Consider the following 23,972-nt stretch of genomic DNA (forward strand, 5'->3'; position numbering starts at 1 on the left):
TCAAATTGCATGGTCTTCAAATATCCCCTTTGATTGCCATATGTCTGGTTAGTTCTTTTCAGCCCACAGCCCTCGGATATCCTTGGCTCGTAGTACATTGTATAGCCCTTGTGTTACCGTATGACTCATCGTCTAATAATCTCTCGTTGTCCCTCATTACCCAACGATCTTACTGTGGCTCATCTTCCAGCCCTCTCGCTGCCACTCATCGTCTAACGTCTGCCCATCGCATAACACTTACGCTCCATCGCATAGCTCCATCATCTAGTGATCTCTTGTTGTCGCTTATCACCTAACGATCTCGTTGTCGCTCATCTTTCAGCGCATAGCCTATCACATAGCTCATCATTTAGTGATCTCTCACTTTCGCTTATCACCTAACGATCTCGTTGTCGCTTATCACGTATCTCTTGCTGTCGCTCATCGTGTAGCACTGAACCATCATCTAACGCATCACGCCCATCATCTAGCACTCACACTTTATCGTGTAGCGCCATCGTCTAACGCTTGTGTCTATCGCCTAGCACTCATGCCTAACGCATCGTCTAGCATCCAAGTCCATCGTTTAACGCTATCGTCTAGTGCTATCGTCTAGCACTTATGCTGATCGTGTAGCGTCATTGCCTATCGTGTAGCGTCATCGCCTATCGTGTAGTGTTATCGTCTAGCGCATCGTTTAGCACCGCATGTAGCTATATGATCATTCGTACGCATAACACTCCAACGCCTAGCGCCACACTCGCACACACTTATTTCTATCGCATGCATGCTAACCTTCAAAACTTGGTTGTCGCATGCCTTGTCTAACGCCTGGCTTTTCTTCATTTGGCCACACTTGGATTTCAGGGCTTAATAACCTCTACAAACTTAGCCTCATTAGATGCCTCATGTGTTAATATTTCCTAACACCAAACACATGGTTTCTTTTGACTTCACACTTAGCCAAATTTCCCTAGTTAGGGCTCAACTCTAAGCTACTCAAAGAAAACCTATTCCAATACTTAGAATTTTTCTTTCTCTTCAACATAGGATTTAACTTATACTTAGTTAATTTCCTTAATTACCTGCTTAAGTAAGAAATTGAGATATGGGTTTCATAGCTATAGTGTTGACCTGAGCTATACTTACTAACTTTTCAGCTCAGTATTGTAATGCAAAGGAAATACTTGAATGAAAATAAAATAAGAAAAGGAGAAAGAACAAACAATACAGAAATTATAGTCGTTCAATTTCAAGGTGAGATTTACATCCATTGTGAAAGGTCTCTCAATCTTCTTTATTGATATTCATAACAAGAATACAGAGGAATTTCTTTTCAAAGAGGAAATACAAAATTCGTCATAACAGCAATAAGAAGAAAACACTTAAATAGCCAGTAATTCAGAGTTTGCATACTCATACTCGATCCTTGCTAGCACCTTACTCGATGCTCGATCGCTCGCTTACTCGCTGCTCACTGCTCATTTGAAAGCTTGCTCGCTTGCATGCATCGAGTATACTTACTCGCTTACTCGATGTATGCTTAATCGCTTCCTCGATGCTCCCCTAAATGCTCAATCAGCCATTTAATTATATCAAGGAAACACTTCAGCTGGACCACTTTATGCACGATAAATATCCCTAGAAGGAAAAACGAATTCAGGTGACATACCTCAACCAATCAACCAATCCCATGCAACCTTCTATAAAAAATTTAGTGGAGGAATATTCCTTATTTGTTCTTCTAGTTCACTCATAAACAGCTAGCCTAAAAGAAACTATAACAATACTCTTTCCCTGTAGAGTACAAAGAGTATACCAAGCCCAATAAGAAGCCAAATTAATGTGCTGAAAAAAAGACAAGACCACTGAATATAATAAAGGGTCCAAATGTATTAGGCTAGAAAAAAAATACAACATATAGCCTTTTTTTCATACTTTGTAATAGCCAATCTATCCGTGGCCTCTCAAAACATCACCACAGACCAAATAGCTCTTCTTGCTCTCGAAGTTCACATCACAAGTGATCCCTATGGCATTATCACAAACAATTGGTCTGCAACAACCTCAGTTTGCAATTGGGTTGGCATAGAATGTGGTAAAAAAACACAATAGAGTGACAAGCTTCAATTTTTCTTACATGGGTCTCACAGCCACATTTCCTCCTGAAGTGAGAACTCTTTCTTTTTCTCACTTATGTTACTATCAAGAACAATAACTTTCATGACCCTTTACCTATTGAGTTCATCAATTTGCCTAGGTTGAAACTGCTCAGTCTTGGAAACAATAACTTCAGTGGAGAGATTCCTTCGTGGATAGGGCGATGGCAGAGAATGGAAGAATTGTATCTTTATGGCAATCAATTCTCTGGCCTCATTCTCACCTCCCTTTTCAACTTAACTTCACTTAGAATGCTTAATCTTCAAGAAAACCAGATTTCAAGTAAGGTTTTGTACAACCCCCTGGCTTAGGCAGATGGGTTAGTTAGGAAGGTACTAAGTAGGTTCTAACTTTTCTTTGTTGGGCTTCTGTTTAAAAGTTTGTTCTTCTTTTATAGGGAATATTCCAAGAGAAGTTGTAAATCTAACGTTTCTTAAGATTTGTATCTTAATTACAATCAGTTCACAGGTAAGACTAATCGAGTTTTGACATCCAATGATATGGACAAAAAGGAAGACATGTCATTTATGAATTTTTTTTTTTTTGCATGGATGACTTAAATTTCGGATGGTTAATGTTGTTTGTCCCAATTTTTTAGAATAACAAATCATAACCATATACTATATTAGAGCATACTAAGAGCATGCTATACTGCCTCCCGTACATCACCAATGATGTTTCAGAGTGGCAAGTGTTATTACGAGCACAAGTGCAAGGAGATGAGCGCAAACATGTACAAGTGAGGAAGGAGGAGTCCTAGCATGTGAGAGAACTATTGTATTGAGTTAGTTTAACGCAAACGCAAGCGTGAGCGTAAAGGAGGAATGAAAAGTAGGCGAGAGATAGGAAAAATCCTAGCACGTGAGAGCATTATTATATTGAATTAATTTAATTTGAATGAGAGCACGAGTTCAAAGAAGGGATGGGAAGCGCAAGGGAGGGAGGAAAAGCCATAGCATGTGAGAGCACTATTGTCAAGATGACCTTAGTCTCACTCTCAAAATGGCAAGGGAGAAAATGAATAATCAATATACTTCTAGTGCATTTGATTTTCTGACAATGATAGAGAGTCAAATATTTGGAGCAAATGGCATCACGGCTGCAAAATTAAAGTCAACCATACAAGAAAAACCCTTCATTTATGCCCAGGGTGACTGGTATAAGCTAAAAAAGTATGATATAGTCATCCAAATGACTTCATCATTTATTCTAATTTTTGGTCAAATAAGAGATTATGCTACTTGACTATATTGTAAATCTTGTTAAGCAAGTTGATAACTTGTAGAAATACAAGTTATTGTTACCTTTTACTTAGAATAACGAGGTTAGATAAGCAAATATGTCTTGATTATGCTAGAAATTCATGCTAAATATTATACTTGCACTTAAGTACACTAAAAATTTCCCATTGACCACATATCATGAGTAAATTACGCCAAAAGTGTCTATTTTGCAGTTGATCGCAAGATTTGGTCGCATACGCTGAACTTCTACTCGAGGAACAAACAATTGATCGCAGGCCTCGAGATCTCTGACTTTGTACCAGTGGATCTTCTGCTGAAAAATTTAGAATGTTGACATCTCACCTATCGCGTCAAAGATGACGATTTATCAGAGAGGGAGTCCCAAAATTGTCATTGCATGGCTCTATAAATAGAGCCTTGGCATCCACGAAGAAAAGAATGGGAGAATGAGATTTTTCTGAGAGTTTCCATTTCCAAACTTCACCCCAATTTCTCATCAGAGCTTCAACGGAGCAAGAGTCCGAGAGGGCCTTTTCCATTCCACACTTCCATTCCTTCACCAGCAACCTTGGCATCCATCTGTTGAAAGCAAGAAATTGTTAACAACTACCCTTTCCTTTTATTCTTTACTACTGCTTATAGTTGTATTGCATTTTGACTAAGAGATTAATCATTTTGTAATCAACTACTTTATTTTTTATTCATATATCTCATCATGTCTACTCTCACCATTTTCTCTATCTCTACCTTCGCTCTTTCATTCACCATGATTTGCTAATTATCACGGGGTAAGAGGAAGATTAATGTCATGACTAAGTTGAATCTTTAATTGGTAATCCCGTTTGCTTAGTGTATGGTGATTTAAATGCTTGCCTGTGATCACTATTAAGTCAAGCAGCTATAATTAACTGCCTGAGAGGATAAGTGGTTGTGGAACTCATTAAGCAAAGTAAGCAATGTTTCTAGAGATAGAAATAACCTTACCCTCAAATGTAACATCATTATAGAAATAACCTTACCCTTAAATACAACATCATTATAGAAATAACTTTACCCTTAAATTCAACATCATTCACGCGTCATAGAAATATGACAAGCATGGCTGGCCACCGAAAGGTGTGCGATAAATGGATGATGCGAGCCAGGATTAACCTTAAAAGTTAAACTTAGAGATGCAGTGTTGATCTTCCCCAAAGCTTGCCTTCTCCATACATTTTTCACACGTTTAAGCTGCTGTTAATCTCAAGTTCTTCAAAAACATTTCTGACGTAGGCATTGAAACTTTCATCACCTTTCTAACTTAGAGCCTCATTTAGATTCTTTCATTGCATAGCTTAATTAATCACATTATATTTGACTACCTTCAAAAAAATTTTAATCATAGTCGTGTTCACACATAAGGTCCAAACAATCATATCACAAGTCCCTGTGGTCGACCTCAACTCGCACCGAGAAACTTATAAGTTGTTTATACTTGGCAATTTATAAGAAAACTTGTGACTAAAGCATGAACTACAATTGGCCACACAATTAAACTAACACATAAGGCATTCAAACATAGTATTTGTTAAACACGACGATAAGCAACACAAGTTGATTTCTCTTTTGCAGATACCCCAATAGAGATTGGACCCCTTCAAAGGCCGAAGACATTGAACATTGAATTTAATTTATTTTTAGGGTCAATTCCTTTGGTCATCTTTAACCTTTCGTCTCTAGTAACATTGCATCTATCAAGAAATAACTTCACCGATGGGCTTCCTAATGACATTTACGAAGATCTTCCATCACTTGGAGGATTGTATTTGTCTTACAATCAGCTATTAAGTCAACTTCCTTCCATTGTGGAAATGTGAAAATCTTAGTGATGTATCATTGGCATATAATCAATTCACAGAAAGCATACTTAGAAGTATAGGGAACCTAACTAGGGTAAGAAGGATCCTTCTTGGAGTCAACTATTTGTAGGGTTGGCAACGGGGTTGAGGTGGGGCAGAGGAGGGTCCCCCGTCCCTGACCCCGTGGGGGAAGTTTCCCCCCTCCATCCCCACCCCCGTCCCCACCATTTGAAGGCGGGGACGGGGGCGGGGATTCCCCGTCGCGGAAGCGGGGTCCCTTTGGGGCCCCATTCCCCGTTTCCCCACGGGGATTCCCCTACTAATTCCCCGCGGGAATTCCCTATTAAATCCCTATGGGATTCTCCATTTTTTTCTTTAAATTTTTTAAGTTTGGGCTTGACTTTTGGGCTTAAATTTAGAATTTATATATTCAATATTGGGCTCACAACACTATAAGTCTATAGTGTACATTATAAACATACATATAAAAAAGTTATTTTATATATTATAAATATATATTTATAAAATATTAAAAATATAAATATAATAAAATCGAGTCGGGGATTAATCAGGATTGGGATGGGGATACCATCTCTGTCCCCACCCAGTCCTCGGACAGGGCCTCGAAAAAATTCTCCAGTTTGACCCCATCCCCAGTCAAACTGAGGATTCCCTGCCTCGACCCGCGGAGAATTTTGCCAATCCTAATTATTTGGCAGGTACCGTTTTAACCCAACTTTTTCAACTTTGCAATTGCTTATAGACTTCTAGGCTTAATTTAGCTTTGAATTTTAAGTTAGTCAAGTTATGAAGTTAAAGTTGTTAGTCAAGTTATGAAGTTAAAGTTGTGTTGGATGTTTATTAATATCCCATATTACAAAGAAAAGGTTCATTGTTGGTGCGAAATCTCATCAAGTCAGTTTTTCCTTCTTTATGCTTGGTTCGAGCTGACCTGTAAAAGAACTCGCAGTAGGGTGATGCTAAGCCGAGTACACTCCGTATACAAGTGTTTTGTCCGACTAAGCACACGAAAGATTGCTTACTCTTGAAGTGGTAAAATGGACTATTTATAAAGTTCATAATCTGACATTCGCTTGGGATGTGTGCAATGTTGGTAGTGTCAATAGACATGTGGTTGTCGAGGTTGCGCAAGATTTTTGGTCAATGAACTCCCTTAGTCATTTCCTTTTTGGTAAAATTGAGTGAGCTCAGCTAGACTAACCTAAGATACAGGACCACATCTTCCCGTTTTAGGATGCGTGGACTCCCATGGTTTCTTTGGGCCTTGCCTAGGATAACCACCGATATTCATAAAGTTCATCTTTTGTGATATAAATTGACATTTACTCTTCATTTTAAAAAATTTACAGGTACTGTGTTGGAAGCGTGTGATGGACACTCACAAATAAATAACCAACAAACGATTATTTGAGAGGAAACAAAATTACTTTTAATTGAAAGACTCTTCAAACTTTCACACTTTTGATTGAACTTTCTTTGTGTGTTCTCTACATACTTGGATACCTCGACAATGTAAATGTCAATCCTATTTATAGTTATAGGATTGTCATGGGTAAATTTAAATATGTAACTCACACCCTAATTAAACATACATGGAACAATTAAAATCCTACACTTCATTCATGTGAACCTCTACTAAATTAACTCTTACATCAACATAATTAACTCTCATTTTTTAATTTTTCCAACTCTCATAAATTAATTCATCTATAACTTATCTAATTAAAATATGTTTCATTTTCTACATCCTCCCTTAAACATGTTTTCTAAAAACCCCAAGCAAATTTTTTAACTTGTTAAACACATCAACTTTGAGCGATCTCGTGAAAATATTCGCAATTTGATCTTCAGTCTTCACATATTCAACTTGAACCTCCTTTCTTGAAATGAAATCTCTGATAAAATGAAATATTGTATCAATGTGCTTGCTACGATCATGAAACACTGGATTCTTTGCTAGAGTAATTGTTGACTTACTATATACATGGATCATAGTTGCATCATCTTGCAAAATTCCATTTTTCTTCAACAAATTCCTTATCCAAATTGCATGACAAATACATGAGGCTACGACAACATATTCTGCCTCACAAGTAGATAATGTCACAATAGGTTACTTCTTAGATCTCTAAGTAAATACAGTATTACCAACAAAGAACATATATCCACTTGTAATTTTTCAATCATTAACATCTCAAACCCAATCATTATCACAATAACCTTCAAGCTTAAATTCCTTAGATGGAGAATAAAATAATCCATAATCAAGTGTACCGTTGAGGTAACGGAGAATTCTCTTTGCCAATTTCAAATGAGTAATTGTAGGAGATTCCACAAACAAACTCACCAATCCAATGCTGAAAAGAATATCTGGTCGTGTGCATGTCAAATATCTCAAACTCCTAAAAGCTTTTGAAATATAAAGGATCAACGACATCTCCTTCTTCATATTTGGACAGTTTTATCCCAACTTCACTTGGAGTTGTGACAGGAATAAAATTGATCATCTTGACCTTTTCTAAAATTTCTTTAGCATATCGTTCTCGAGAGATAAACGAGAAAAATATCTTCCTCTGACTACTTCACCTTAATGCCAAAATAATATGACATCAACCCAATATCTGTCACTTCAAATTCCATGGTCATTGCCTTCTTGAGATCTTCAAACATACTTACACAATTTTCTATAAAAATTAAGTCATCTACATACAAACATACCAACAAAATATCTCCATGAGCATTAGTCTTAATATATAGAGAATGCTCATAAGAACATCTCAAATACCCATTGTCAAGAAAATATTCTAGGTGCTTGTTTCAATCCATACAACGCCTTATTTAATTTCAAGACGTTATCTTTCAGACCTTTCACAGCATAGCCAAGAGGTTGTTCTAAGTATACTTCTTCTTCCAAATATTCATTCAAGAATGCTAATTTAACATCTATTTGAAAGATCTTCCATTTACCTTGACCAACAATTGCAATGAACAACCTTATGATTTCCATGTGAGCAACAAGAGCAAATACTTCATCATAGTCCATGCCTTTTCTTTGAGAGTAACCTTTTTCAATTAATCTTACCTTATGCCTCTCCACTTCTCCCTTTTCATTTCTTTTCGTCTTGAATATGAAGGAACATTTTTCAAAGAGAACAGTTGAGCGGAAGTAGATCATTCCAAACCCATTGTGAAAGAACAACACATTAACAATCAAACAAGAATAGTTATGCTTCACCGAGTAAATTACAACATGCTTTTAAGTTAAAAATAAAAGGAATCGAGTGACATACCTTTGAAGAACTATTCTTCGAGTATTCCCTCGATCAACACCAGTCAAGCGTCCAAGCAAACTCGATCAAGTTCACGAACGCAACGAATAACCAATGAATGACACAAACTGTCAGATCCTCGAACACAATCAAGTAAGACTCGATCCTCAGCCCTCGAACAAAAAACTCGACACTACCAAGAGGCTACCTTGGTATTCTCGGTGTGAGAATCCAGGAGGTGTGGGCTCTGTGTGGATTTGGTAGAGGGTAGGAGGAACTACGAGTAAGTGGGAGAATGAGAACGTCTATAGTATATACTTGGTACCTGATCGTTGGGTAACGAGGAACTATCGTCTAGCAAACTTGATGCTTGATCGTTCACTCTCTCAAAGGCTATCATATAACTATTTTCTTCACTCGATCGAAATGAGTTTCATTTTATAAAAAATGAAATGATTTTCCTTTTTATCCATCAATTATTAAAACTGATAAAAACCCCCCACTCAATTTGTTAATAGAGAAAAATAACCAACCACAATTATCTCATAATTGTTTTTGTTATAAATGGATATAATAACCAATTTATCATATTATAGTTATAACCAATAGTTTTAATATCACATCTTATGCAACATATAAACTATAGTTCTTTTTCTCCTTTATTACATTTAATATAAATCATATTTATATTAGCTTCTCCAATTAATGTATCTTATACATCAAATCAATTATATCACATATAATTGAATCAATTTAATTATATCATATATAATCAAATTCCCTTTGTCAATTTGAACATTTCAAACTAACCCAAAAATTGATTCTCAACATGAATCTATTGAGCTACCAAAGGGACCTTATGGACTTATAGTTTGAAGCTCCAATGGTACGTGAATAACAAACTAAACTCTTTAATCACGATATCCACCATCCGTTAACTGTCGGGCACTCCACTAAAGACGGACAGCTGCACTTTTCGTACTACAGATATATTTCAGTGACCATTGAGTATAACCAATCAATAGTACGATGACCCTTCACAAATTGCTCGTAAGTACAGCTGGGTCAATTTACCGTTTGCCCCTGTAGTTATATCTAACTTCTTAAGTACCACTGATTCCTCTAATGAATAATACATCATAGTCCTATGAGTGAACACTTCTCAGGCCATGAGAAGGTGTGGCCACATTGTTCATGAAGGAAATCAAGCATGAGGATTTCTATGAGCAACAGAAGGAATAGTTCTAAATTCCATTTGAATTGAAAATAAACAATTACAGTACAAGAACAGAAACTAACAGGTCATGCACAACACGAAATTACAACATGCTAACAAGAGTATCAAAGGATAGAGTATGCATACCTTTGAAGAAACATTCTTCAAGAATCCCTCGATCAATCTACAAGCGTCCATAGCAACACGAACGCAACAAACAGACTGCTACCAACAGCACGAACACAACAAACAGCTCCACGAAACCAATCACATCACACTCGATTCACGAAGTGAGTAAGAACACCATCACAATGGTTACCTTGATATTCTCGGCATGAGAATTCAGGAGTTGTGGGCTCTGTATGATCTTGGCTTAAGGAAGAGACTAGAGGACAACGATCATGTAAATGATTGAGCAACTGGGAGATAACACAGTCTATCATATAGACGATGTGACCGATCGTATAGTAAATGACAGTCTATCACATAGACAAAGCCACTCGATCGTTTAGCTACGATCAGTTGATGAACTAGCTCCACGATCGTTTAGTCTCTACCAGTTATTGCTTAGTGAAACTCTTTCACTTGATAGCTTTACTCCGTGAGTTATTTTCGAATCAAGTAACTTCTAATTTTAGGAAAACATTTTTCCTTTTATCTCACAATTACCATAAAACAACCAATAACCTCCCACTCAATCGGTTATTAGAGAAAAAGAAATTAATTATCATATAATTAATATATTATAAATAAATATGATAACTAACTTACCATATTTTATTTATAACCTATAGTTTTAATATTTCATCTCATGAAAAATATAAACCATAATTCTTTTTCTATTTTATGGTACTCAATGTAAATCATATTTACATTAATTCCTCAAGATGTATTTCATACATCACACCAATTATATCATATATAATTGAATTTTCTTATGTTAATTTAAACACATCAAACTAACCTCAATAACTGATTCTCAACTTGAATCCATTGGACTACCAAGGGGACCTTATGGACCTATAGCTTGAAGCTCCAATGGTATGTGAATAACTGATAAACTCTTTAGTCACGAGATCCACCATCCATTAATTATCAGGCACTTCACTAAAGACCGACAGCTGTACTCTCCTTATTACAGATATATTTCTATGTCCATATCAACCAATCAATAGTGCGATAACCCTTCACAGATCGCTCGTAAGTACAGTTGGGCCAATTTACCGTTTTATCTCTGTAGTTACATCTAACTCCTTAAATACCATCGATTCCTCTAATGAATAATAAGTTATAGTCCTACTATGACTGGGTCCTCTCTTCCAAAGAGAGGATGTGGCCACTATGTTCAAGACCCAAAATTAGCCCTTAAGGGAACATATCTACTTACCCCTGCTTCGGGGAAGAAGTGAATTTTGTCTTGTGTAACTGAGTTCCCAGCTCCCCAATCAAACAAATCCCTAAAAAGGTAGGCTTGTTGAGTTGGCAATCTGGTCACTCTCACCCATACTAATCAAAGGACCGCCCTCATAGACAAGAGTTCCGAAAACACTTAGGATTAAGGTCATGTCACCTATGGTCGTTTAGGTGAGATGTAAGTCTCAAATATCAACGACGTTATATAAAGAGACGAATCATCTCGTGGTTCGGTCTTATACAAACTCTTTGTATAGGACACCCCCACTCGCATGTCTCCACATGAATGGTTAGGATCAGACCATCTGTAGTAGTTCACAACACTTGTAAACCTCTATAAAGCTTGTCGTATCCATAATGTCACTAAGATAAGGTATCCCTCTTTTATCCTTATACTACAGACCTTTTAGGTTATTACTTAAGGCATAATCCACTTGTATATCTCATATACATGCTTAAGTTTATATACAATAACCATGGATCGTTGTTTATGTGATGTGAGTAAATGCAAATAAAATAACTCTTATTTTATTAATAACAATGTGTAAAAAGTTTACAAACTACGAGACTCCGGGAGAATTAGGACACCAATCTCAACAGTTCAAGCCTTAGAATCAGCCCTTAAGGGAGCTACTTGCTCCTGCTTCGGGGAAGGAGTGAATTTTGTCTTGTGTAGCTAAGTTCCCAGCTCCCCAATCAGACGAATCCCCAAAGTGGTAGGTTTGAGTCGACGATCTGGCCACTCAAACCCATGCAAATTAAAGGACCGCCCTCATAGGCAGGAGTTCCAAACGTACTCAAGATTAAGGTCATGTTACCTATGGTCATCCTAGTGAAATGAAAGTCTTTGTCATGAACGACGTTATATAACTAGACTAAACATTTCGTGGTCCAGTCTTATACAAACTCCTTTGTATAGAATATCCCTGCCCGCATGTCTAATACATGAATGGTCAGGATCAGACCATTTGTAGCACTTTATAACACTTGTAACACCTATAAAGCAGGCCACACTCGTAGCGTCACTAGGATAAGGTTTCCTTCCTTTATCCATATACTACAGACTATTTAGTTTATCACTGAAAGTACGATCCACTTGTATGTCTCCACATACATGCTTAAGTTACAAAGATAACCAGGGATCTTAGTTTATTGGTTGGGCTAAGGGTCAAGTTGGTAATTTTTCTTACATCTCCCACTCTCCCCCTCCTGGAGCCCAGGTATCAAGTCTGACTCATAGTGATCATTTATCAAAGAATGTGGTTAATGCAACTAAAATATCTCATATTTCATAGACAGTGGTGAATAAAATATCTCATATTATTACATCACAAAAGTTTGTTCATACAAATGTTTACAAAATACAGGACACTACGAGATTTAGGGCATCAACCCCAACAGAATACCCATTTGACATTGATTGCTTTCTTTCCACTCAAAAGAGTAGAAAGTTTCCATGTATCATTCTTTTTATGGCCTTTATCTCTTCATCCATGTCAGTTTTCCACTTTTCATCTTGCAAAGCTTCTTCAAAATTCAAAAGTTCACTGCCACCAAATAGATAAAAAAAAGAGTAAGATTATTAAAACTTTGACTTAACTCTACAATCTCATCATATATATCTCATAAACTTCTCATACCACGAGGTCCTTCACTTGAGCTTGTAGATGATGAAGGTGTGCTTTGTTGTGGAGTGATTGGCGACATTGGTGGTGTTGATGGAGAAGCAATGTCACTAGTCCCATCATCATCATTAGGAAAAAGTAAAAACTTATAGTCTTTTCGTTCATCATTCTAATTCGATGTTGCTTCCTTATCAAACACAACATCTCTACTTACCACTATCTTCTCTGTAGCAGGATTATAAAGCTTGTAGCTTTTTGAGCTTGCATCATAGCCAACAAAAATATGCTTCTCACTTTTATCATCGAGCTTCCTACGTTTTTTATCAAGTATATGTGCATAAGCGATACTTCTCTATACTCTCAAATAAGCAATGGATGGTTTTCTTTCTATCCATGCTTGTTGAGGCATTTTGTTCCACAAGCTTCTAGTAGGAGAACAACTGGACAAGTATACAACACATTCAATAGCTTGTGCCCAAAATTCTTTTGGCATCTTCTTACTTTTCAATATGCTTCGAGCCATATTGAGTATCGTTCTATTCTTCCTCTTAACAACACCATTTTGTTTAGGAGTCTATGAAACTGTCATAGTTCGACGAATTCCATTTTCTGCGCAAAAATCTTTGAATTCATTTGAAGTGAATTCTCCTCCTCTGTCTGATCTCAAGGCTTTTAGGTAATAACCACTTTCTTTTCCGTCAAGAGTTTTAAATCACTTGAACATGCCAAATACTTCTGATTTCTCCTTGACAAAATAAACCCAAGTTTTTCAACTGAAATCATCAATAAATAATTACTCTTACCGAAAGAACTTGGTTTAATTGATCCACAAAGATTAGTGTGAACTAACTCTAGTAGTCTCTTTGCTCTTTAAGAAGATTCTTGTGGAAAACTTTACCTTGCTTGTTTGCCATAAAGACAACCTTCACAAAATTGATTTGGATGTTTGACATATGGCAGTCCTTTCACCATGTTCTACCTTGCTAATAGTCTCAAGCCATCAAAGTTTTAATTCCCAAGTCTCAAGTGCCAAATCTAAGATGGATCTTTCAAACATGTCTTCAAACATTTAGCAACATTAGTTTGAATGTTTAATAAAAACATTCTATTCTTCGTCATTTTCAATTTAGAAATCATATTATGACAATTATCCCTTATCAAAAGACTATAATTTTTCATCAAAATACTATAACCTTTCTCTAAGAGTTGTCTCGAACTCAAAATATTGTTCACATCAGGCATATAATAAACTTAGATATAAACTCATGCTTCCTATTCTTCAAGTTGATTAAAATTTTACATTTTCCTTTAACAGGAATTTTTGTGGCATCACCAAATATGATATTACCACCAACAGATTCACCAAGGTCCACGAACATTTACTTACATCCACACATGTGATTGCTAGCTCCACTATCGAGATACCATGCATTATTTTCACATGTTTCTTCACCTTTTCATGCTAGAAGCAAAGATGATTCATCGCGTTCTTCATCTTTCTCAGCATAATTTGCATTTTCTTCTACTTTATTCCTATATTCCCAGGAATAATGGCCAAATTTATGACAATTATAACATTCAACCTGTCTTTTTTCATATATTTTTTCATTATTTGATCTTTCTCTATTTGACCTTGGATAATTTTGTTTTCCACAACCTCTTGATGAATTAGAGTTTGAATTACTCACGTCAAATTTTCTTTGATCGTAATTTCCTCGACCTCTACTTATGAAATCACCACGTCCACGATTGTTACTACATCCTCGACCTTGATTGTCTTTTTCTTGGCTATCTTCTTTATCTCTCAACTGGAACTTTGACTGAAAAAGTTGCTCAATTGTTTGTTTGTTCTTCATGAGAAGCTTCTCTTCATGGGCTTTTAAGGAACCCATAAGGACATTGTACTCAAATCCTTTGATTCTTTAATAGTGACAATGATGAAATTGAATTTTTCATCCAATGAGCGAAGTATCTTTTCTACCACTTGCTCATCATCTATTGTCTCACCATATCTTTCCATTTCATTTACTACTGCTAGCAATCTTGAAGTATAATCTGGAATCGATTCAGATTCCTTCATTTGTAGTGATTCATAATCACCTCTCAATTTTTGGAGGCGAACCTTCTTGACTTGATCTACTCCTTTGTATGCATTTTCCAAATTTTCCATGTCTGATGTCCAGTAGTTGCTCCGAAAATCTTCTCAAATTTTGGATTATTGATGGCTTGATGAAGGATGGTGAGAGTCTTTTGGTCTTTCTTTCCTGTATTTTGCAAAGCTTCTCATTGAGTTTGATTTAAAGTCACATCACTTTTTGGTTCTTCATAACCATTATTGGCAATATCCTATACATCTTGTGAACTAAGTAGAGCTTTCATACAGATACACTAACTGCTATAATGTTCTTTCGTAAGTCGAGACATTTGGAAGGGAACCAAATTGTTATTTTCCATTTGCAAAACAATTATTTGTTTTTCAAACTCAAGCTTTAATACCACTTTGTTGGAAGCGTGTGATGGACACTCACAAATAAATAACCAACAAACGATTTGAAGATAATAATTTCAAGTCAAGCCCCAGCAGCTAGTTTCGTTAACAACTTTCATAACAGAAATGTATTCAAATATAAATAGTTGACACTTTTACATTTTGTGTTGTTCACATTTCTCAAAAACAAAAACTGTAAAGAAACTTATCTCTTTAAAATCTTCAATAAGATACTTCATCCCTTCCCGTGGACGTAGGCTCTGAGTTAGGCCGAACCACATACATGTTCGTGTTCCTCTTCTCTTATTCTTTCTGCTCTTCAAATTGCATGTTTAATTTTCTTCTTCAATCACTGCAAATCGCACAAGAATACAGCTGAAGGCAAAGGTATTTCGAGAGTGTTTTTCTTTGAACAGAAAAAAAGAAAGATTGAAAATTACCATCAAACTTTTGGGTCGACTTCATTCTCTCCCACTGAATTGAGATAATGGAGGTTTCCACGTGTTGTAGAGCCAACTGAGAGGTGTGGCACATTGTGTGCCTTTCGTTTCACCTACCACTTTCATTTAAGCTGAGCAACCTCCTCGTGGGCCTGAAGTCAATTTCTAAACCCAACAATCTGGTATCAGAGCAAAAGACATTCAAGATTTCAATTCTTGAAGCATAAAGATTACAAGATTCATTCAAGATGGCAGTAACAAGGTATGAAGTAGAGAAATTCGATGGTAAAGGGGACTTTGGCCTCTGGAAGGCAAAAATAAGAGCAATTCTCGGTCAGCAAAAAGCTCATAAGGCCCTAGTGGATCCATCTAATCTCTAAATACTGTGACAACTCAAGAAAAAAAAAGATTAAGAGCTAGCAGCTTATGGTACGTTAGTCCTAGAATTAGTGATAATGTTTGAGGCAAGTTATTGATCAAGAGACTACCTATAGGATTTGGACAAAATTGGAATACCTATATGCCACTAAGGATCTTCCTGATAAAATGTATCTTAGGGAGAAGTTTTTTACTTTTAAAATGGATTCTTCAAAAACTCTTTCTGATAACCTAGATGAGTTTAAAAAGATTGTTGCTGAATTTAAGAATCTTAGGGAGAATATAGGAGATAAGAACGAAGCATATGTACTTTTAAATTTCCTACCTGAATCCTATAGGGAGATTAAAAATGTTTTGAAGTATGGAAGGGATAGCATAACTATTGATGCAAGAATTGGGAACTTGAGTTACAAGTAGTTAAGAAGGAACAACCTAATAGAGAAAGATTGTTTGTAAAAGGAAATTTCAAACTAAATCAAACTAAGGACAGAAAGCAATCACAAACCGATGAAAACAAACCTAATTATAAAGTCAAGTGTAAATATTGCAAAAAGAAAGGTCACTTAATCAAAGATTGTTTCATCCTTAAAAAGAAAAATTAAGAGAAAGAAAATGAGTCGAAAGACAAGCAACCTGAAGCTTTTGTAGTTGAAAGCCCTATATCTACTCAGATGCCTTAGCTTCAACCCTTGATAAGGTTACCCATGTCAACCCCCTTGGAAAACATGATTGGGTTTTAGACTCCAGATGTACTTACCATATGACACCTATGAAACCCTGGTTTAATTCCTACAAAGAAATAGATGGAGAGATGGTTTACATGGAGAACAACCAAGGCTGTAAAATTGAAGGAATTGGGTCAGTCTCCATGAAACTCAAAGATAGGACTATCAAACTTCTAAGGAATATGAGACATATCCCACTTCTTAAGAGAGACCTTATCTCCCTTGAAATGTTAGATGCAGTAGGGTGTGAATACAAGGGTAAGGGTGGAACTCTAGAGGTCCTTAAAGATTCTAAGGTAGTTCTTGTTGGGGAAAAGATAAATGACTTGTTTGTAATTAGAGGTATAGAAATGATAAAAGGGGCATATGTTGCCACACCTAATGATCTGACAGAAGCTGATGTATGGTATAAAAGATTGTCTCACATAAGTGCCAAGGGGCTGGAAGCTTTGTCTAAACAGGGAATTCTACCAAAAGAAATCTCAGACAAGCTAACTTTCTATGAACATTGTGTTTTGGGAAAAACAACTAGACATAGTTTCACCAAAGCACACCATTCAACTAAATCAATCTTAGATTACATTCACTCAGACCTTTGGGATCCAGCTCAAACTCCTAGCCTAAGTGGTTCAAGGTATCTACTTTCCTTTATAGATGATTTCTCAAGGAAAAGCTGAGTTTTCTTTCTTAAATCTAAAGACTAATTGTTTAATAAATTTAAAGAATGGAAACTCACGATTGAGAAGCAAACCTCTAAGGAAATTAAATATCTAAGGACAAATAATGGGTAGTTTTGTAGTGAAGAATTTAATAAGTTCTGTAAGGAATCTGACATAACTAGGCATAGGACAATCAGACATACACCCTAACCACTGAAAGACTTAATAGAACTATTATGGAAAGGGTTAGGTGCTTACTCTCAGATGCTATACTCAGTGAGAAGTATTGGGCTGAAGCTGCTAACTATGTTATTTACACCTTAAATAGGTACCCTCATACATCCCTAAACTTTATGACCCCTGAAGAAAAATGGACAAAACACCCTCCTAACTTAGATAACCTAAGAGTCTTTGGATGTGTTGGTTATATACATCAAAATCAGAGAAAGCTAAAGTCTAGGGCTGTGAAATGCAAGTTTGTTGGGTTTACTGAAGGTGTAAAGGGCTTTAAGACGTGGAACCCAGCTGAGAAAAGGTTTGTAGTCAGTAGGGATGTTACCTTTAGAGAAAGGGAAATGTTCATGCAAAAAGAAAAAACTACAATAGAGGTTCCTAAAAGCCCTTCAACTAGGATTGAGGTGGAGGCCCAAAAAGACAAGTCAGTAGACCATAATTCTCCTAATGAATAAGAAGAAGAAGGTATTATTGAAGAACAACAGGAAGAAACCATTGAAGCACAACCTGATTTGAGTCAATACTTTCTAGCTAAGGATAGGCAGAGAAGAGTGATTGTCCCACCAACTAGGTATATTGAAACAAACTATATAAACCTAGTTTTAAATGCAACCATAGCACTTAATGACCAGGAACCAGCCAATTTTGAGGAGACAGTAAGCTGCTCTGATACTAAGAATTGGATTGAAGCTATGTGTGAAAAAATGAAATCACTAAGTGTTAATGACACATGGACTCTAGTACCCCTTCCTAAAGGGTGCAAAGCAATAGCTTCTAAGTGGATCTACAAACTAAAGGAAGGTTCCTCCGAGGATGAAAAGCCAAGGTACAAAGCAAGATAAGTGGCCAAAGGCTTTACTCAAAGGGAAGGCATTGAATACTCTGAAATTTTCTCACCAGTGGTTAAGTAAACATCTATTAGACTACTTCTATCACTGGTTGCTCAGTATAATCTTGAACTAGATCAACTAGATGTTAAAACAGCCTTCTTACATGGTTATTTAGATGAGATCATCTACATGGTTTAGCATAAAGGTTTTGTTGAAAAGGGTAAAGAGGATTTATATTGTCTTCTAAATAAGTCTATTTATGGTCTTAAATAGTCTCCTAGATGTTGGTATAGAAGGTTCAGTGACTACATTGAAAGTATTGGTTTTCAGAAAAGTACTTATGACATTTGCACCTATGTTAACTCTACCTCCTATAAGAATAAGGTGTATCTTCTCCTTTTATGTGGATGACATGTTGCTAGCTGGGACCACAAAAGAAGATCTAAATCATGTCAAAAAATCCTTAAGATTGAAATAGACAGAGACAAGGGATCCTCTATCCTAAGCATTAGCCAAGCAAACTATTGTGAGAAAGTGATCAGAAGATTTAATTTGTCCAATGTTAAACCTGTGACTATTCCTATTGCTCAACACTTTAAGCTGTCCTCAGATAATTCTCCTAAAGAAACTGACTTGGAACACTTAAAACAAATGCAGATGGTTCCCTATAGTCAGGCAGTAGGAAGTCTGATGTACCTCATGATCTCTACTAGGCCTGACTTATCCTATTGTGCAAGTCTAGTGAGCAGATTTATGTCAAACCCAAGGAAAAGGCATTGGGAAGCTACTAAGTGGATCCTTAGATATCTAATTTGGTCCAAGCAGTCTAAACTAATCTATAGAAGTGTTAAACAGATAGACCTTGAACTCTATGGATATGTAGACTCTGATTTTGCTGGAGATCAAGATAAAAGAAGGTCTTCAGGGTATCTTTTCTTATATGGCTCGAATTTACTAAGCTGAAAGGTTAACCAATAGTCAATAACAACTCTATCCACTACCGAAGCTGAATACATGGCTCTTTCAAAAGCAATAAAAGAGGTATTGTGGTTAAAAGGCTTGATGGAAGACTTTAGTATCAAACAAATAGTAGTTAAGATTTACTGTGATAACCAAAGTACAGTCCATCTTTCCAAAAACCCACAATATCACTCAAGGACAAAACATATCAATATTAAGTATCATTTTGTAAGGGACAAAATTGAAAAAGGGCAAGTAGAAGTGTTAAAAGTCCATACCTTAGAAAACGCAGCAGACATGCTTACCAAGTCGGTTCCGAAGCTCATGCTCAGCAAGTGCCTTGACCTTATCGGCTTTGCTTTACCTGAAAAAGAATAATCAGAGGTCAGATTCGGAAGGGAGAAGATTTACATAGCTGAGATTAAAGTGGAGATTTGAAGATAATAATCTCAAGTCAAGCCTCAACTGCTAGTTTCTTTAACAGCTTTCATAATAGAAATGTATTCAAATATAACTAGTTGATACTTTTACATTTTGTGTTATTCTTTACATTTCTCAAAACAAAAACTGTAAAGAAACTTATCTCTGTAAAATCTTCAATAATATACTTCATCCCTTCCCGTGGACGTTGGCTCTGAGTTAGGCCGAACCACATACATGCTCATGTTCCTCTTCTCTTCTTTCTACTCTTCAAATTGCTTGTTTAATTTTCTTCTTCAATCACTGCAAATCGCACAGGAATACAGCTAAAGGCAAAGGTATTTTGAGAGTGTTTTTCTTTAAACAGAAAGAAAAGAAAGATTGAAAATTACCATCAAACTTTTGGGTCGGCTTCATTCTCTCCCACTGAATTGAGATAGTGGAGGTCTCCACATGTTGTAGAGCCAGCTGAGAGGTGTGGCACATTGTGTGCCTTTCGTTTCACCTACCACTTTCATTTGGGCTGAGCATCCTCCTTGTGGGCTTGAAGTCAATTTCTAAACCCAACACGATTATTTGAGAGGAAACAAAAACACTTTTAATTGAAAAACTCTTCAAACTTAGTTTACACTTTTGATTGAACTCTCTTTGTGTGTTCTTCTCTACATACTTGGATACATCAATAATGTAAATGTCAATCCTATTTATAGAATTGTCATGAATAATTTAAATACGTAACTCACACCCTAATTAAACATACATGAACAATTAAAATCCTACACTTAATTCAAGTGAAGCTCTACTAAATTAATGGTACAATACCATCAACAATCTTCAGTTTTTCAAAACTAGATACCATTGCTCTAGTTAAGAATCAACTTTCTGGAACTCTCCCAACAAACCTCGGTGTTGGACTTCCTAATCTTATCCAACTCATTTTAGGAAGAAACAAACTCACTGGAACCGTTTCTGAATCTATCACCAATGCTTCTAAGCTCACTCTATTTGATGTTCGAGACAACTCATTTTCTGGATTGATTCCCAACGTTTTTGGTCGATTCGAAAACCTCCAGTGGATAAATTTAGAGCTCAACAACTTCACAGCTGAATCTCCCCCTTGTGAAATGAGCATTTTCAGTTTTTTGACCAATTTAACAAGCTTGGTTCGATTGGAATTATCACACAATCCTCTGATTATCTTCCTTCCCAGCTCCTTTGTAAACTTCTCTAGTTCATTTCAATATCTTTCAATGGTAAACACTGGAATGAAGGGTATGATTCCCAAAGAGATTGGTAACTTCTTAAGATCATTGACAGTCCTAATAATGAATAACAACCAAATTACTGGTACCATTCCTACTTCAATAGGAAAACTAAAACAACTTCAAGGTTTTCATATTAGTAACAATAGCTTAGAAGGAAACATCCCAACAGAACTTTGTCAACTAGAGAATTTGGATGAATTATATCTGGGTAATAACAAGCTCTCTGGAGTAATACCTGCATACTCTGATAACCTTTCAGCTTTAAGAACTCTGTCATTAGGCTCCAACAACTTCAATTCTATAATGCCATCTTCTTTGTGGGGTCTTTCTTATATCTTACATCTAAATCTATCATCAAATTCTCTAACTGGATCTCTCCTAGTAGAGATTGGAAATCTTGAAGTTGTATTAGACATTGTCTCCAAGAATCAACTCTCTGGTGAAATCCCAAGTAGCATTAGAGGACTCACAAACTTGGTTAATCTCTCATTGTCGCATAATGAACTCGAAGGCTCAATTCCAGACTCATTTGGCTACTTGGTTAACTTGAAAATCTTGGACTTGTCCAGTAATAACTTTTACTGGTGTCGTTCCAAGGTCTTTGGAGAAACTCTCTCATCTTGAGCAATTTAACATCTCATTTAACCATTTAGAAGGAGAAATTCCAAGTGGAGGTCCATTTTCCAATTTCTCAGCTCAGTCATTCATATCAAATAGTGGACTTTGTGCAGCTTCTTCTAGGCTCCAAGTCAAACATTGCACAAGTAGTACATCTCAGGCCTCAGGGAAGAAAACAAATAAACTGGTATATATCCTTCCACCTATCTTTTTAGCCATGTTTTCACTGATACTTTTACTACTTTTTGCGACATATCGACGGAGAAAGAAAGAACAAGTACGAGAAGATACGCTGTTAACCTTATCAAACGATATGGAGAAGAACCACATACCAAGAACTTTCACAAGCAACAGAAGGATTCAATGAAGGCAACTTGATAGGTCGAGGGAACTTTGGATCAGTCTACAAGGCAACACTGTCAGATGGAACAATTGCTGCAGTTAAGATATTCAATTTGCTAAATCAAAATGCAAACAAGAGTTTTGAATTATTTTGCGAGATTTTGTGCAACATACGCCATAGAGACCTTGTCAAAATCATTACAAGCTGCAGCAATGTGGATTTCAAAGCATTGACACTAGAATATATGCCAAATGGGAATCTTGATATGTGGTTGTATCATCATGATTATGGCTTGAATATGCTAGAGAGATTGAATATCATGATTGATGTTGCTTTAGCTTTGGATTATCTTCACAATGGTTATGGGAAACCTATAGTTCACTGTGATCTAAAGCCTAGCAATATACTGTTGGATGAAGATATGGTTGCACACTTGACAGATTTTGGGATTTCAAAACTCTTGGGTGGAGGAGATTCTATAACACAGACTATAACCTTAGCAACTGTGGGATATATGGCTCCAGATAACAATAGTTTCTAAATGTCCAAGTTTTGTTTGCATATTGTATAACATGCTTTAATCAACAAGTTTCTTTGTTGTGTTGAATGCAGAATTGGGATTGGATGGAATTGTTTCTAGAAGAGGTGATGTTTATAGTTATGGCATTCTGCTGATGGAAACATTCACAAGAAAGAAGCCAACATATGAAATATTCTATGGGTAGCCAAATCATATCCTCACTCAATTAACAATGTTGTAGATCCCAATCCGCTAAACGATGACAAAAGCTTTAAGCAAGTGAATGTCTTTCATCCATCTGATAGACGTAATTAGATTACTTTTGATCACGTTTATTTAGAATTATGAATTTGTCACATTTATTATTACCATTATCGTTTAGGGTCAAATAGTAACGATAACAATAAATATGAATAATTTTCATGTTGTAATAGTAACAATAATGACAATCATAACGATAAAGATAACGATATCAACGTAATTTCCAAACGCAATTAGATCGAGCATTTTCTGTTTGTCAGTTCACGTTTTTTATTACATATTTGGAGTTTAGCCTAGGTGTCAGTAAAAGCATGGAACACAAGTATACACCAGCAAATATAATCAAATGGAGTCCACTTTTCAGATTACCATTGATTTATTAAACTTCCCTCGGGATAAACGTGACCTGAAATGACATAGTCAAAGAAATTGTATAGTTTATAGGAAGAAAGACCGCGTTTTTCTACTTAAAATCGTCATCTTACCTCCCCGTTTCTGGTGCTTTAAAAGATTTTAATTGACAAAGTTGACTTGTAACATAGAATTTCCTTACATTTCTTATCTCACTTATCCTCCTATCTTTGGAATCTTTGGCCAGTGGGAAAAGACTAAACAAAATCATATCTTATACTTATATGTTCATGGTTATTCTCTTCCAAACAAATGGCTTTGGCTGCAAATATTACCACAGACAAGTCAACCCTTTCTTGCTCTCAAAGGCACCAAACATGCCCTAAGAAAAATTTTGTGAGTTTCAAATTCTTGGAGAGATAAGGTTCATGACTTGCAAGTAATAATCTTAATATTATATTCAAATTTTCATCTATATTATTATTAATTTAATGTTAAATTTTCTAATGTTAATGCCAGCTTTCAGTATGTTTGACTTGACAAATTTTGAATTTATTTTTTCAATGAGTATCAAATTCTTGGAGACTAAATTTGAAGACTTCCCGATAATAAATTTTAGTTTCAAATACTCTATTAACCCAAAATGTTTGGAGAGAATAAAGTAAAGTTTGATCACTTTAGTAAAAAAATTTAGGTTAGAATAGCATTTTTTTTT

The 23,972-nt window shown here is 36.0% G+C and overlaps 1 pseudogene; it reads left to right on the forward strand.

The window, feature by feature from the left end:
• The first annotated feature begins 40 nt into the window (after positions 1-40).
• Positions 41-22,947, forward strand: LOC150034798 (uncharacterized; annotated as a pseudogene).
• Positions 22,948-23,972: the final 1,025 nt, after the last annotated feature.

This window comes from Benincasa hispida, chromosome 8, assembly GCF_027475165.1.
Source record: "Benincasa hispida cultivar pf3 chromosome 8, pf3_genome.v1.1, whole genome shotgun sequence".
Taxonomy (NCBI): Eukaryota; Viridiplantae; Streptophyta; class Magnoliopsida; order Cucurbitales; family Cucurbitaceae; genus Benincasa; species Benincasa hispida.